General features: G+C 38.7%; 1 long non-coding RNA gene across 1 annotated transcript in view; it reads right to left on the bottom strand.

The window, feature by feature from the left end:
* Window positions 1-384: 384 nt before the first annotated feature.
* Window positions 385-13,183, bottom strand: part of LOC144236617 (uncharacterized) — a 191,961-nt gene continuing 179,162 nt past the window's right edge. The window contains exon 5 of the long non-coding RNA XR_013336630.1: window positions 385-507. This is a non-coding gene — a long non-coding RNA (uncharacterized LOC144236617). The remainder of the gene's footprint in view (window positions 508-13,183) is intronic.

Raw genomic sequence — 13,183 nt, 5'->3', positions numbered from 1 at the left:
GAACAGGTATGAGCTGCCCCAGCTAAGCCCTGGAACCAAATTCTAATTAGTCAGCAAAATAAATGATTATGGTTGTTTTAACCCAGTAAGTGTGGGTTGGTTTGTTGTTTAGCAATAGAAAACAGAAATATTCTCAAATATTCAGATTCTCAGCATCTGTTTTATTTTGCTTTATTATTATTATTATTATTATTTCTGAGAGAGAGCGAGAGAGAGAGAGCATGAGCAGGGGAGGGTCAGAGAAAAAGGGAGACACAGAATCTGAAGCAGGCTCCAGGCTCTGAGCTAGCTGCCAGCACAGAGCCCAATGCAAGCTTGAACCCACAAACCGTGAGATCATGATCTGAGCCAAAGTCGGATGCTTAACCGACTGAGCCACCCAGACACCCCTATTTTGCTTTATACAATGTATCTTCTGGAAGATGTTTGTCATCTCTCTCCTCCAAGTCACCGCACTCAATTAAGCGTGAACTCCGTGTCTGTCTTCTCCACTTCCATGAATGGAACCTGGTGTAGAATAAATGCTTAGTAAATACTTAATGAATAACTGAATACTCTTCTTAGAACTATGTTAGGGAATTGCCTCATAGATGCAACCAAGGACTTCTGGACACGTTAACGACGTAACCTTTCTTAGGTGGAAAGTTTCAGTATATTTGCTGTCTAAAGTAACTGCACTTCAGGTTTCAAGTTCTAGGCAATGACAGTTACTACCTCCAATTGACTTTATTAGGGTAAAGTTACATGTCTTGTGTTAATAAATATTTCTTATCTTAAACTAGATACGTTCTAACAAGGAGAGGAATGGAGGGCAGAAGGCAGTAATGTTATGGTAGAGGAGAATGGCTGCATCTATAGGCAAAATAATTTACAAGAAAATTTGGAGGGTTTAGATATCAGTTTTTCTTAGTCATTCTAGAGATTCAGTGTATAGAAGTTGTCTGAAACATGATTTTTACTTTTGAGAGACAGCATGAGCGGCAGAGGGGTAGAGAGAGGGAGACACAGAATCCAAAGCAGGCTCCAGGCTCTGAGCTCTCAGCACAGAGCCCAACACTGGCTCAGACTTCCGAACTGCCAGATCATGATGTAAGCTGAAGCCAGATACTTAACTGACTGAGCCACCAGATGCTCATGAAATATGATTTTTTAAATAAACAAACATATAAATAAATCATTACTAAGCCAGGTTCTTTTAAAAATCCTGTCATGTTGGGCTACCTGGGTAGTTCAGTCTGTTGAGCATCTGACTTTGGCTTAGGTCATGATCTCATGATTTGTAGGTTCAAGCCCCACGTTGGACTTGGGTGTCGGAGACCGGGTCCGGCCAGGGTCAGGGGTCCCTGAAGGATGGACGGTGTCGGTGAGGGAGGGATGAGAGAGGCCCAAGAGTCTTTCTGGTCACCAGGCAGGCCTCTCCGCCCTGACTGGGGCTCTACTTTATTTTATAAGTGTTTGGGGGATGACACAGAAGGGGCATTTGCCTTAGACAATGATTTCTGATAACAAACTTCTTTGATATGTAAGAATTTCCCAGAACATAGATTTGTAGAAGACTTCAGCATAACCTTTATCAATAGTGAGATAGGTGATTTAGATGCAGCATATCAGACAATGTTTTTAGCCTAAAAGGGTGAGGTTACTTCTCTGTGAGCAGGGGTCAAGTAGGAGACACCTCTGCCCCCATAATCACAAAAGTAGTTCCTCAATAGTTTCCTTCACAGGGAGCAATTGGCATATTCAAGGTCAGAATAAGTCATCCAACTACTTGAAAACAAATGTCTTGGGGGCCGGGGGGCAATGCTCCAAGCAGAAACAATTGGGTGGGGGTGGATATCTGCCCTTAACTCTAAATTAGGCTCTTTGTCTCAGGGCTAGACTCAAGCCCCCTTTATTATGTAAGTCTTGGATCTGCAAGGCCCTTAGGAAGAGCATTTTGACTATCATCCACAATGCTTTCATCTGAAGTCTCTTTGGAAAAGGCAGGGATATGATTTTCCTATGAGCAATCTGTGGGGAATATCAGTCTGATCTGGAATATTGTGAGGCCTGGTCAATACCAGCAGCTTCATTTCCAACATGAGCCAGTAGTAGCAGAAGGAGATACCAGTTTTCATTTCTCATGGCAGGAGCTGTGCAAACGCTACCATTTCCTCACTGTGACTGTCATCCAGTGAAGCCAGCGCGGCTCCCAGCACTTGGGCTCCCTGTCATCAGCAGGGGACCCACTTTAGATCCTCCTTCCCTCTCTATGCCCCTCCCTTGCTAGCACTCTTTCTCAAAAATAAATATTTTTTTAAAGTCCTGTAATGTTTTAATTTAGTCTTAAATAATTACACACAGTCCTTCAAGGTACAGATCATAAAACTTAAGAAAAACTCACTTTCATAGAGGTCATTTCAATTTTAAAATAGTATAAAAGTTTTAATGGTATTTTTCCCTATAACTGGACACTTTTGTATATTAGTAGGGGAATTTTTGTCTCAGTATTCTCATTGCCAGCTCCATAAGCAAGTGGGGCACTTTAAGTCCGTGTGGGAAATAAAGTATCAAATGATCAGCAAGAAGCTGAACTTAAAATTTACAAGTGCACTTTCAATTCCCATGGAAATTGCACATTTTGTGGAAATGTGCTTAGATTGTCATTGTCTAGTCAAATACAGTGAAAATGCAAGTTGAAGGAGCATAATTAAGGTTAAAAAAAAAAAAACACGATACAAGGAGAACGGCTGTCTTTCGTGAAGCCTAATCAGCACCTTGGATGTATCTATGGGCACAGAATGGTCAGACACATTCTCCTGAACCACTGGTCCTCAATTATCATCATCTGTGTCTTGTTATATAAGTGTATGGCACCATTTCTGTATCCTTGCTTAGGTGATCTGGGTGCTTGTTTGAATAGAAATTGTCTTTGGGCTTCGTCAAACCCCATTGCCTACTTCTCTTTCTTTGATTTATGCATTTTATCAAGTTATAAATAAAGTAGAAATACTTTTTTTTGAGGGACAGAACTTTTTTGGCACTACAGTCAGTGAATTTTAATGTTAAGTTTAAAGGGAAATTGTAAAGATAACCGAATAGGTGGTTATATTTTCTGTGATAGGAATAATAGAAAGGCACTGATAGAAGAAGTAGCATCACACAGCTAAAACTCCAAATATCAAACCTTTCCTGCAGAACAAAGCGAAATACAATTGAACTTAAATCCACAAGTATTATCTATTGAACATCTATGCTGAAGACGTCATACGTTCGGTAAAGGACATCCTGAAATGAACCTACAGTCCTGAGAAGCAAGTGGATTTCAAAGCATGTTAATATCCTTCCAATTAAAGAAATAAATTTAATTTTTTTAAAAATGGATTCAATGATTGGAAAAAAAATGTGTCCAGAAACTGGAGAGTACACTTGGATCCTCAAATTCTAATTCCCTTTGGCCTTAACTATATTTGGATAAGCAGAAGTGGTTACGTGGCAATCCATTAAGAAATATTAGGTATGGGTCTACGAAAATAAACTCAAAGACCTAGAAATAATTTTTTTCTTATATCTTTTATCAAAATACTTCTAATGTCACCTAATGGCCAAAAATCTTAGTGCAATTTTAATAATGTGAAATGATTATAAGCATCCAGTATACTGTCTGCTTGTCTTACCTACAGGATGTGTGACTGGCTCATTCGCTTTTTTACTTTAAGCTATTTTATGAATTTAAGAGTCCAAACACATCCTGGAGGAGGAAGTAATATTCAAAAGAAGATACTTTGGGTTTCAAAATTCATCTAGGACATAAAGAGGACTGGGAAGACGCCTTAGTCATATCTTTCTCCTCCTCCCCTCTGTCTATTTATCACTGCAGAAGTAAGTTACTGTCTATTTTCTATTATAAAAATGACTTGAAAGGTTTTTGCTTGCTTATCTATAGAATCAAGTTCACAAAATTAAATTCTAGGAGATTGGTAGGATTGCAGTCATTGTGCTGTTTCATCTCTTGTTCCTAGAATACGCTTTTGATTATTTCAGAAACTCATTGACTGCAGGATATAAATGGTCTGTGTACTTTGCATGTGTGTTTCAAGGGCAAATTTTCTTGCAGACAAATGAAGACAATTAATTATCTTTAAAAACTCCCGGCAGAACTCAGACATACCTCAGTAGAAACCTGTTTCAAGTCATCACTTTCAGATTCGAATATGTAGAGTGTTATTGGAACTGAGTGTAAGATCAGATCGTCAGGGATGAAATGATAAAGCATTGTGTAGGCAGTGCCAGAAAGTTGGCATATTTTGTTTAGGTAATGGGAACTTGTTGAAGAATTTTAAGCAGGGGAATGGCGTGATTATATTTTCAGTATAAAAGATCACTGGAAGCGGTATAAAAAAGTGATTTGAAGGAAACGAGATTGGAGACCAAGACACGGGGAGAGGTTTCAGAGAGATATACAAAGTAGAGTCAACAGGGTTTGATGAGTGACTTGATACGAGTAGAAAGGAGTAGGCATAGTTATGATTCTTGTGGCTTCTGGCTTTGGAAGTTGGAAAGAAATTGCTGCCATCTAACAGAAAAAAAAACTCTACAGAAAAAAAATTAAGTAGCATTTTGGAGGTGACAATGAATTAGAGAATTTTGGAAGCATCCTCCCAACAAGATACTTAAAATAGTTGAGATATCTGGGTCTGGACATCAGGAGAGAAAAGTTCTATAGGTGTTTCTATTAATCTAATTGCCACTGGTGCAAGGTACTGTGAATTGACATATGTAGGACTTGTAGATCACTGGTGTAAAAGTGGTAGTTAATAAGATCACTCAGGGAGGGATAGGGAAATGAGACAAATAGAAGGTTGAGAATGAATTCGTTATTTATAGGTAGAAAGAACAGAAATATGCAAGAGATAGGAAGGAAGTAANGATCACTCAGGGAGGGATAGGGAAATGAGACAAATAGAAGGTTGAGAATGAATTCGTTATTTATAGGTAGAAAGAACAGAAATATGAAAGAGATAGGAAGGAAGTAAAAAAAAAAAAAAAAAAAAGAATCAAGGAGAAAAGTTGTCCTAAAAGCCAAGCTAAGAAAATGTTTCAAGTATGACAATTATCAGTGGTATCAAATGTGACATTAAAGTGAAAAATGCATGCAAATATGCAGACATTTTGTATATTTGATAACTATTAAAACCATATTCCATGTAGGGAGTACACTCTGCACCCTATTTCACCTTTAATATTCCATGTAGGAATCACCTCCATGTGTACATGCTCTCCTCATCCTGTTTGAGTTCTCACTTCCCATCATAGGTCATCACCCCTCCAGCCCTGCCCTCATGTCTTGCCACCTGGTCTCTGACACCCCACATTGTGCTTCCTTCCTATGACAACATCCTCTTCACCCTGATCAGATGCCAGGACTGTACTCAAGCCCACCGAACGTCCTCCCTACCCCAGGCAAGGAGAACCACATGCTTTGCCCCACTTAATGCCTGTAGTAATGAATTATCCATGAAGGGAAGGAAAAAAGGAAGAGAAAGAGCAAGTTTGTATAATTTAAATGTGTCTATAATAGGAATATGCTGGCCTCACACTCCAATATGCAGCACCTGCTTCTCTTTTATAGGGAGCTCTGGATTAGAGCAAGTGCGCTAAACCAGTTTGGCCAGCCAAGAACTTTAAGACGTTCATTAGATCTGTCAATAAGAAGGTGTCAATGATCTTGGTTAGAACAATATTACTGACTTCTTCATCTGCATTTTATATGTTTCAGGTTCCACCCTTGGCCTTTACTACTTCTCTTTTGTATACATTTTATGTATATCATTTACAAACTACTTTCTCTAAATTGATAACTACAATTCCCTGTTTCATATCAGGGAATATTTCATATTCCCTACCATGTTTCATAATTGCCAGATCCCTCTTTCTAAACGTCTTGTAGTCTCCATTAAATGGTCCACAGATGACTAAAAATGTCCAAATTTTAACATTATCTTTCCAAAATAACCTGACTCATCCTGCTGCATTTGCTTTTTCATGAATGGTATCTCTATTCTTTTGGTCACCCAAGTTAAATGTTGTGCCATTCCACACTCTTCCTTTTCCCTGATTCCTCAAACCCTATGTCTAAGCTCTGTTGCTTCTACTTCCTAAATAAAGCTAAAATACATCTTCCCCCTTTCATTTCAACTATCACTGCCTTAATTGGCTGCTGTGACTTAGATCATTCAGGATCAAGGAGCCCTTCCCTCTAGCTGCGAGGATGTTGCCTGCTGGTGGCTCGCAGTGGAATTCCCTCCAACCAGGAGTTTTCCAGGCGCAATTCACATCCAGTGACTACTGGTCGGTGCAGGGTGCAAAGGCCCAGTCCTCTCTGTGCAATATGAGACAACAATGAACAGCCATTCCAGTGCTTGAGTTACCCCCATGGGGCAAGCTGAGGATTTGTTATAATTCCATTGCAGTTCAATTTCTCCCAATCCTGATTTCTCTCCCAGGTAGTTGCCAAAAGCACAGTCAAATAAACTTATGTGTGTAACTCTTCATCTCACAATTTGTTTTCTGGGAAATCTGACTGAAGATATGAAGACAGTTGACTCCAAGAGTATAGACCAAGGAAACAGAACTTTGAAACGGGATCACTTACCAGTGACTGGCAAGTCTAGCAAGAAGTCTTGTCATTAATGGCAACCTGATCATCTCTGACAAGCTGTACTGATTCAATTACTAAAACTCCCCCCAGTGGCAAATTCAAATTGTATCATTGTGGAAGGGAATGCACTAGAAGGTATAGTGTCTCAGGTATTTGAAAGATTGAGACTAAATAATCATAATAAGGATAATGGAATTGTGTGGCTATTGCTGGTGCAATTTATGCATTGGAGAAAAAGGCTTGGGGTGATTAATCACTAAGACAAAGTGTTAAAATCAGAGGGTCTCCTTGGTAGTCAACAAAAGGGACTCTTATCTCTTCTAATTTAAGGGCAGATAATCTTTGGATCAGGTTAGAATCAATTATAAAGACAGTGGTGCTCCAGGGAAAATTGAATTCCAAGCCACGGAGAGTCTGCTTTGCCAATATCAAAACACTGGTTGGGAAGTAGTGGAGCCATGACACTTGGGATGGGAGTATCTAATTAATACTCTCAAATATCTTGAATCTTCAGATTCACTCCTCTTAAGCTGCAACACGGTCCATTCATCCTCATTAAAGGCTAGGATTCTTCGTCCTTACCTTGAAAATGATGTAGACCTCTGTTTCTAATGAAAATATGAGCATACATATACTCCAACCCAGGGTCTATCTCCACCCTGTCTCATTGCCACCAAACCATTAACTAGGATTAAGTCATAATGTATAGCCAGAGAAGCCACTGGGCTGGTAGGTAAGAAAGGGATTAGAATGTGAAAAAAATTTGTAGGATGTAAGCAACAGGTATCAACATGTTACATTACATTACAGCTTGTCTGTAATCCATCCTTACCCTGAGGATCACATGGGGAGGAAGAAAATTGAAAGTAGGAGATAGCAGAGGAGGGAGGGGTAGAGAATGGAAAAGTAATATGGTCAAATATTCATGCAAATATTCTAATCATATTTCCTAGTTTATATTTACTAATAGAGAATTCTTATCTATGGTATGCTATAAATAGCATGGACTTGGCATGTCTAGTTTTGATAATGATAAACCAGTCAGAAATCTATGGATTTATGAAGCATGTCTTTCTATAAAGTATTGATGCCAGCTGTGTAATTTTTGGCACAGAAAATGGAAAACTTTAATGAAGAAGACAGTTCTCTTGTGTATAGCAGAGGTCAGCAAACTACAGACTATGGACTAAATTCTCCCATGTCTATTCTCTTCCATAATGTGTTTGTGTGTGGCTGATTTCACTCTACTGATGTAGAATTGACTACTTGCTATAGAGACCATATATCTTGCAAAGCTGAAGTACTTCCTATCTGGACTTTTACAGGAAAAGGTTGCTGATTCCTGATAGATATTATGCTCCACAAGCATCACTTCGAAAACTCAGATCTCAAACCTGTGCCAGGGCTCATCCTAATGTAGCAAGGAGGTATAAGAGCCCACATGGTATAATTTCTATAAACTAAAGGAAGAAACTCTTTCTAGATGGAAAGAGCTTTGTTCTCTAAGGTTTCTGTGTATTAACAGAGCTATAAGTCAAACCCCTTTATGACTTAATCTAGGGAAATGTCCTCCTTGAAGAAAGTAATGAAGATCTGGCAAATCAGGATACCTCCTTTCTTGCCTCTTTACTATTCCCTGACTTCAGCAGAGAAGTGGTTGTCTCCTTACAGAAGCAGAGTGAGACTGCAATATTTTAATATTAAATAATGTTTGGCATGTTCTGCAAAATTCCTCAAGGTCTTCTTCAGATCCTTGTGTAGTGATTCATTCTCTCATTTCTTGGTAGGTAAGCTGGTCATTCTTTAATGAAGGTCTTCCAAATTTTAAAAAAATACATCAAGGTTTCAAATAGATGTTTAAGTTGGAACATCTCTGTTGAAACAGAGTGTTAGAAGCCAACAACCCCAATCATTCCTTCCCTGTGGTCCCTCCCATGGTGGCTTTGGGATAAATTTCTTGGAATTCCTAGAGCTCAGGACATCAAACTGGAAAATCTATGAAACAGATAATATTGAAGTTTCTTTCAAGATTAATTTACTATAGTTTTTAAGTCTCCTATCTTGGGTGCGGTGGGTTCTTTTCCCTGCTTTATCAACTCCTCTATGCTCTTTGATAGAAACACTCATTATATGTTCAAGTGTGCCAACTGTTTAATTGCATTTCAAAATGGATGCCCTGGCTTTCCACAATAGTGAGCCAGAAAATTCTTCTTTCTTCTACTTTTTATCCTAGCCCATAGAGGAGGAAGCCTCCTAACATGGCAGCCCTCACAGCCCTCCTATAGGAAGAGTGACTGGTCTGACTGGTCGCAGTCCAGGATAATTCTCAAAAATCATGTTTTGCCAGTGCTAACTGTTCCCCACTTTAAAGCCCAATGGAAGTACTTGCCTTCTCTTTCACCTCCTGTGAAAGGAACACAGCGAACAAGAAATCTGAATAAAGGTGAAGTTTCTATTTTCTGGAATGCCCTGCAAACAGATCCTTTAGTCAATATTGCTATAAGACCCAAGACCTAAGGCAATTTTCTCAACTCTGGTGCACATTAGAATTACATAGGGAATTAAAAAAAAAAAGTGTCTGTGTGTGTATGTGTGTGTGTGTGTGTGTAAATGTATATATCTCTGATTTCTAAGCCTTCAAAGTGATCAGTTAATAATAGAATCTCTAATGGAAGGGGTCCAAGCATCTGCAGTTTTAAAAGTTCCCCAGGTGACTCTAATGTGTGGCCAGGTTTGGGAATGGGTAGGCAGTGTACGTACTACAGAAATGTGCAGGGAAAGATTTTTGTTGCACTGAATGTTGTAGGGCCGAATTCTAACCAGTTTTGCTGTATGTTTTTATTCTCACTCATATATTTGGGTCAGGGCTGAGGGATTAGTAGGAGGACATGTTTGCTTTGGTTGTACCAGGAAAACAGGTAGAGGAAGTGCATTTTCGTGCTGACGAGAGATGAAGGTTTAAATTTAAAAAGCCAAGGAGAGGCAAGGTTTTGGAGAAAGGGCAGTAGGTCTCATTTGGGTTTTGAAAAACTGGAAGTAGTTTTGAAGGTCAAAATTAAACAGGAGAGGCTAACAAGAATTATGGTAACCTCTGTATTTATTTAGATTACCCTTACGACTAGCATTATGGTAGGTGTGCTAATGAGAGAAGGAATATTTTGAAGCTCTCCCACTTCTTTTCCTTTGTTCATTTCAGACAATCCAGAGTGCTACCAGGAAAACTCCATTTTTAAATTTCAGGTCCAGCCAAATCATTAAAATAGCTGGGGTGTCTTAGTGGCTTCATAAAAATTAAATCAGGCACACATTTTGAGTAAGCTCATTATGGAAATAAGAATCCACAGAGCCATTTGAAGGTTGATGCCCAATCCAAAATCTTGCCAGTCACTTATACGTGTGTCTCTGTATGCGCTGGGATGTCCAGTCTGTGGTTCTATAAAAATGCCTGATGGCAGCCCCTCTGCTTTCCCCAATGGATATTTTGATTTATCTGCTTCCAGCTTTATTCCACTTCCACTGATTAGTTTGCATTTACATTTTCATAGCATCCAGCTGCTCGGCATTCGTGATTTACATTCATCCAATGTAATTAAAGTATTTGTTGTGGGTTTATAAGCTTTTTAATGGTCTATATTTCTGCATTTTGTGTCTCTCCTTTTCCAAATTTATTTTATTCATCAAGCTGTGTCCTAAAAAGCAGTAGAAACAATTACCTCTAAAGTATGTTAGTATACAGCATGAATAACACTCACGCTAGATTTAAAACTACCCTTGCTCGAATTACCAATTCAGTGCTGAAAATAAATGTCTCTCTCTCCAGAAATTAGAATCTAATTATGTACAATAAACCATGTTAAATAATATCAAGGGTCTAGCCTAAACCAACAAAGACTCAAACATCCCCATAGAAAGCTGAAATGTTCCTGCTCACATTTGCTCTTCTGGGCCAAGGTTATTTTCAGATGCCTCTGGCACTGTTGAGAGCCCATCCAGGTTTCAACACAATAGAATTCAAGTGCACATGAACGGAGAAGTAGCCTGTCTCTCTTGCCTGGTACTCAGCACAAAGCAATTTGATTAATACTTTTATTTCAGTCCTCTGTAATTAATAGTTAGTTAGCTGTGGCTCTGGGAAGTAACAGCAAAGTGACAAATAACTCTTTAGACTTTTACTGCAAGTGAAATTGTCTGATGCAGTCAATACTTCAGGATAGTTTCAGAAACTGAAATAATCTCTAGGATTTAAATTCTCCATGACCTCTAAGTCCTCACTTCTAACATTTAAGTCTCACTTGGCATTCTCACCCCATATGTGCTTTCATCTTTGGATGTATGCCTATAAAACCCTAGAATTAGCAAACATTGTCATCTCCTACACTCCATTATTTTAGGTTTTTTTTTCCTCAGAGCAATATAAATATCACAAATTTACCATCTTATTAGATGCTAAGGCACACTATTCATTTAGTTCAAGTCCTAGGGCAAGACTAACATTTTAAAGCAACCCTGCCCAGTTAATACCAAGAATGTATCTCAACTTCTGAGACCTTGCACATTGTTCACCCATTGCAACACTTATTTTACCCTTGTGTCTGTTTGTCTTTTTAGTCTTTGTGCTGCTTTGACTATCTCCTCTCCCCCGTTTTGTTGAACATAGAAGGAAAGATATTACTCTTTGTTTTAATTGGTTCTGAAGAGTACAGTTTTTTTTTAAATTTTTAAACATTTATTCAGTTTTGAGAGACAGAGAATGAGCAGGGGAAGGGGCCGAGAGAGAGGGAGACACAGAATCCAAAACAGGCTCCAGGCTCTGAGCTAGCTGTCAGCACAGAGCCCAATGTGGGGCTCAAACCCACAAACCGTGAGATCATGACCTGAGCTGAAATCCGATGCTTAACCGACTGAGCCACCCAGGCGCCCCTGAAGAGTACAGGTTTTAAATGATTGTCAAAAAAATGTGTGATTTGAAAGACAAGGGGAGAAATTTGTTAATAACAAAATGGAACTTCATGCCAGTTGACTTCTGTTTGAAAGAAATAGAAAATGTGTAATGAGATAGTTATAAATACCTTTGCTGTGCTAATTAGAACGATAATATTTGTGGTCCATAATCTTTGGCATGCTAGCTTTTATTAAAATAAGTCAAAAAATAGTTATGGGACATGCTAAGTGCCCCCATGTCACTGTAGACTACTCAGAGTAGCCTACTGAGAGTCTACTGTAATTACTTTTTGATTTTTATGGCTATTTCAGGACTTTTACTAAGATCCCACCCCTGAGCATTTAAACTACACCTCCTAAGAGATTACTCCCTCTTTTGAACAAATATCTACCAGAATCTTGTTTTAAAAACTTATTTTGCTCTAATTCCAGACTTAAAGAAAAGTTGTAAGAATAATAGCATGGTAGTTTCCTACTGCTGTGGTGAAAAAGAAACACAAATTTAATCCGACTGGGTTAAATCAAGGCATCAGCAGGGCATTGTTCCTTCAGGAGACTGAAAGAGAATCTGTGCCCTTGCCTTTTCCAGCTTTGGGAATTCACCTGCTCCTGGCTTCCCACTACATGTTCAAAACCAGCAGTGTAGCGGTTTCAAATCCCTCTCTCTGACTCTGCTGCCTTCCTCCGTCATTGTCAAGGGTGTTTGTGATTATACTGGCCCTACTTGAATAATGCAGGATAGTCTTCCCATCTCCAGATCCTTAATTTATTCACCTTTACAAAGTCCCTTTTGCCATGTTAGTTAACATATTTATAGGTTAAGACTAGGACACAGATATCTTTTGGACAGAGGGGGCATTATTCTACTACCACAAATAGTATAAAGAATTTTTGTATAGTCTTCATCTATAGTCTCCAAATGTTAACATTTTGCCACATTTGCCCTATAGGTTTCCCTTCCATCCCCCCTGTCTCTACTTCTACAAATTTTTTCAGAGCCTTTTGAGAGTATGTTGCAGACATGATGTCCTTTCATCCCTAACTACTCAGTGTATATTTTTCCAAAAAAACAAGTTCATTCCCTTACATAATTACCATAAAATTTATCCAAATCAGAAAATTAACATTGGTAAAATAGTACTAGCTAATTTACAGATCTGTTCAGATTTTGCCAGTTGCACAATAATGTCCTTTAGAGCAAAAGAAAATCCCAGAACATATGCTGCATTTGCTAGCTATCCTGTCTCTTTAGGCTCCTTTCATCTGAAATGGCTTCTCATTCTTCTTTAATGACATGTATAATTTTTAAGAGTACAGGTCAGTTATTTTGGAAAATGTGCCTCCATTTGGGTTTGCCATTTTCTTGGGATTAGCTTCAGGTTCTACATCTTGGGCAGAAATATCTCAGAGGTGAATTTAAGTTCTTTTCAGGGTATCACGTCAGGAGATCTCAGAAACCTTTGCTGAATCGAAATTCCAGTCTCACTAATAGCAAGGCCTAACATGTACCAAATTCTCACTCTGTCTGGATCTGTGCTAAACATTCTCACATATATTATCTCATTTAATTGACCATATTTGTTTTCACTACAACTGAATGGG

The sequence above is a fragment of the Crocuta crocuta genome, unplaced genomic scaffold (genome assembly GCF_008692635.1).
Source record: "Crocuta crocuta isolate KB4526 unplaced genomic scaffold, BGI_CrCroc_1.0 scaffold175, whole genome shotgun sequence".
Taxonomy (NCBI): domain Eukaryota; kingdom Metazoa; phylum Chordata; class Mammalia; order Carnivora; family Hyaenidae; genus Crocuta; species Crocuta crocuta.
This window is presented reverse-complemented; position numbering and strand designations above follow the sequence as displayed.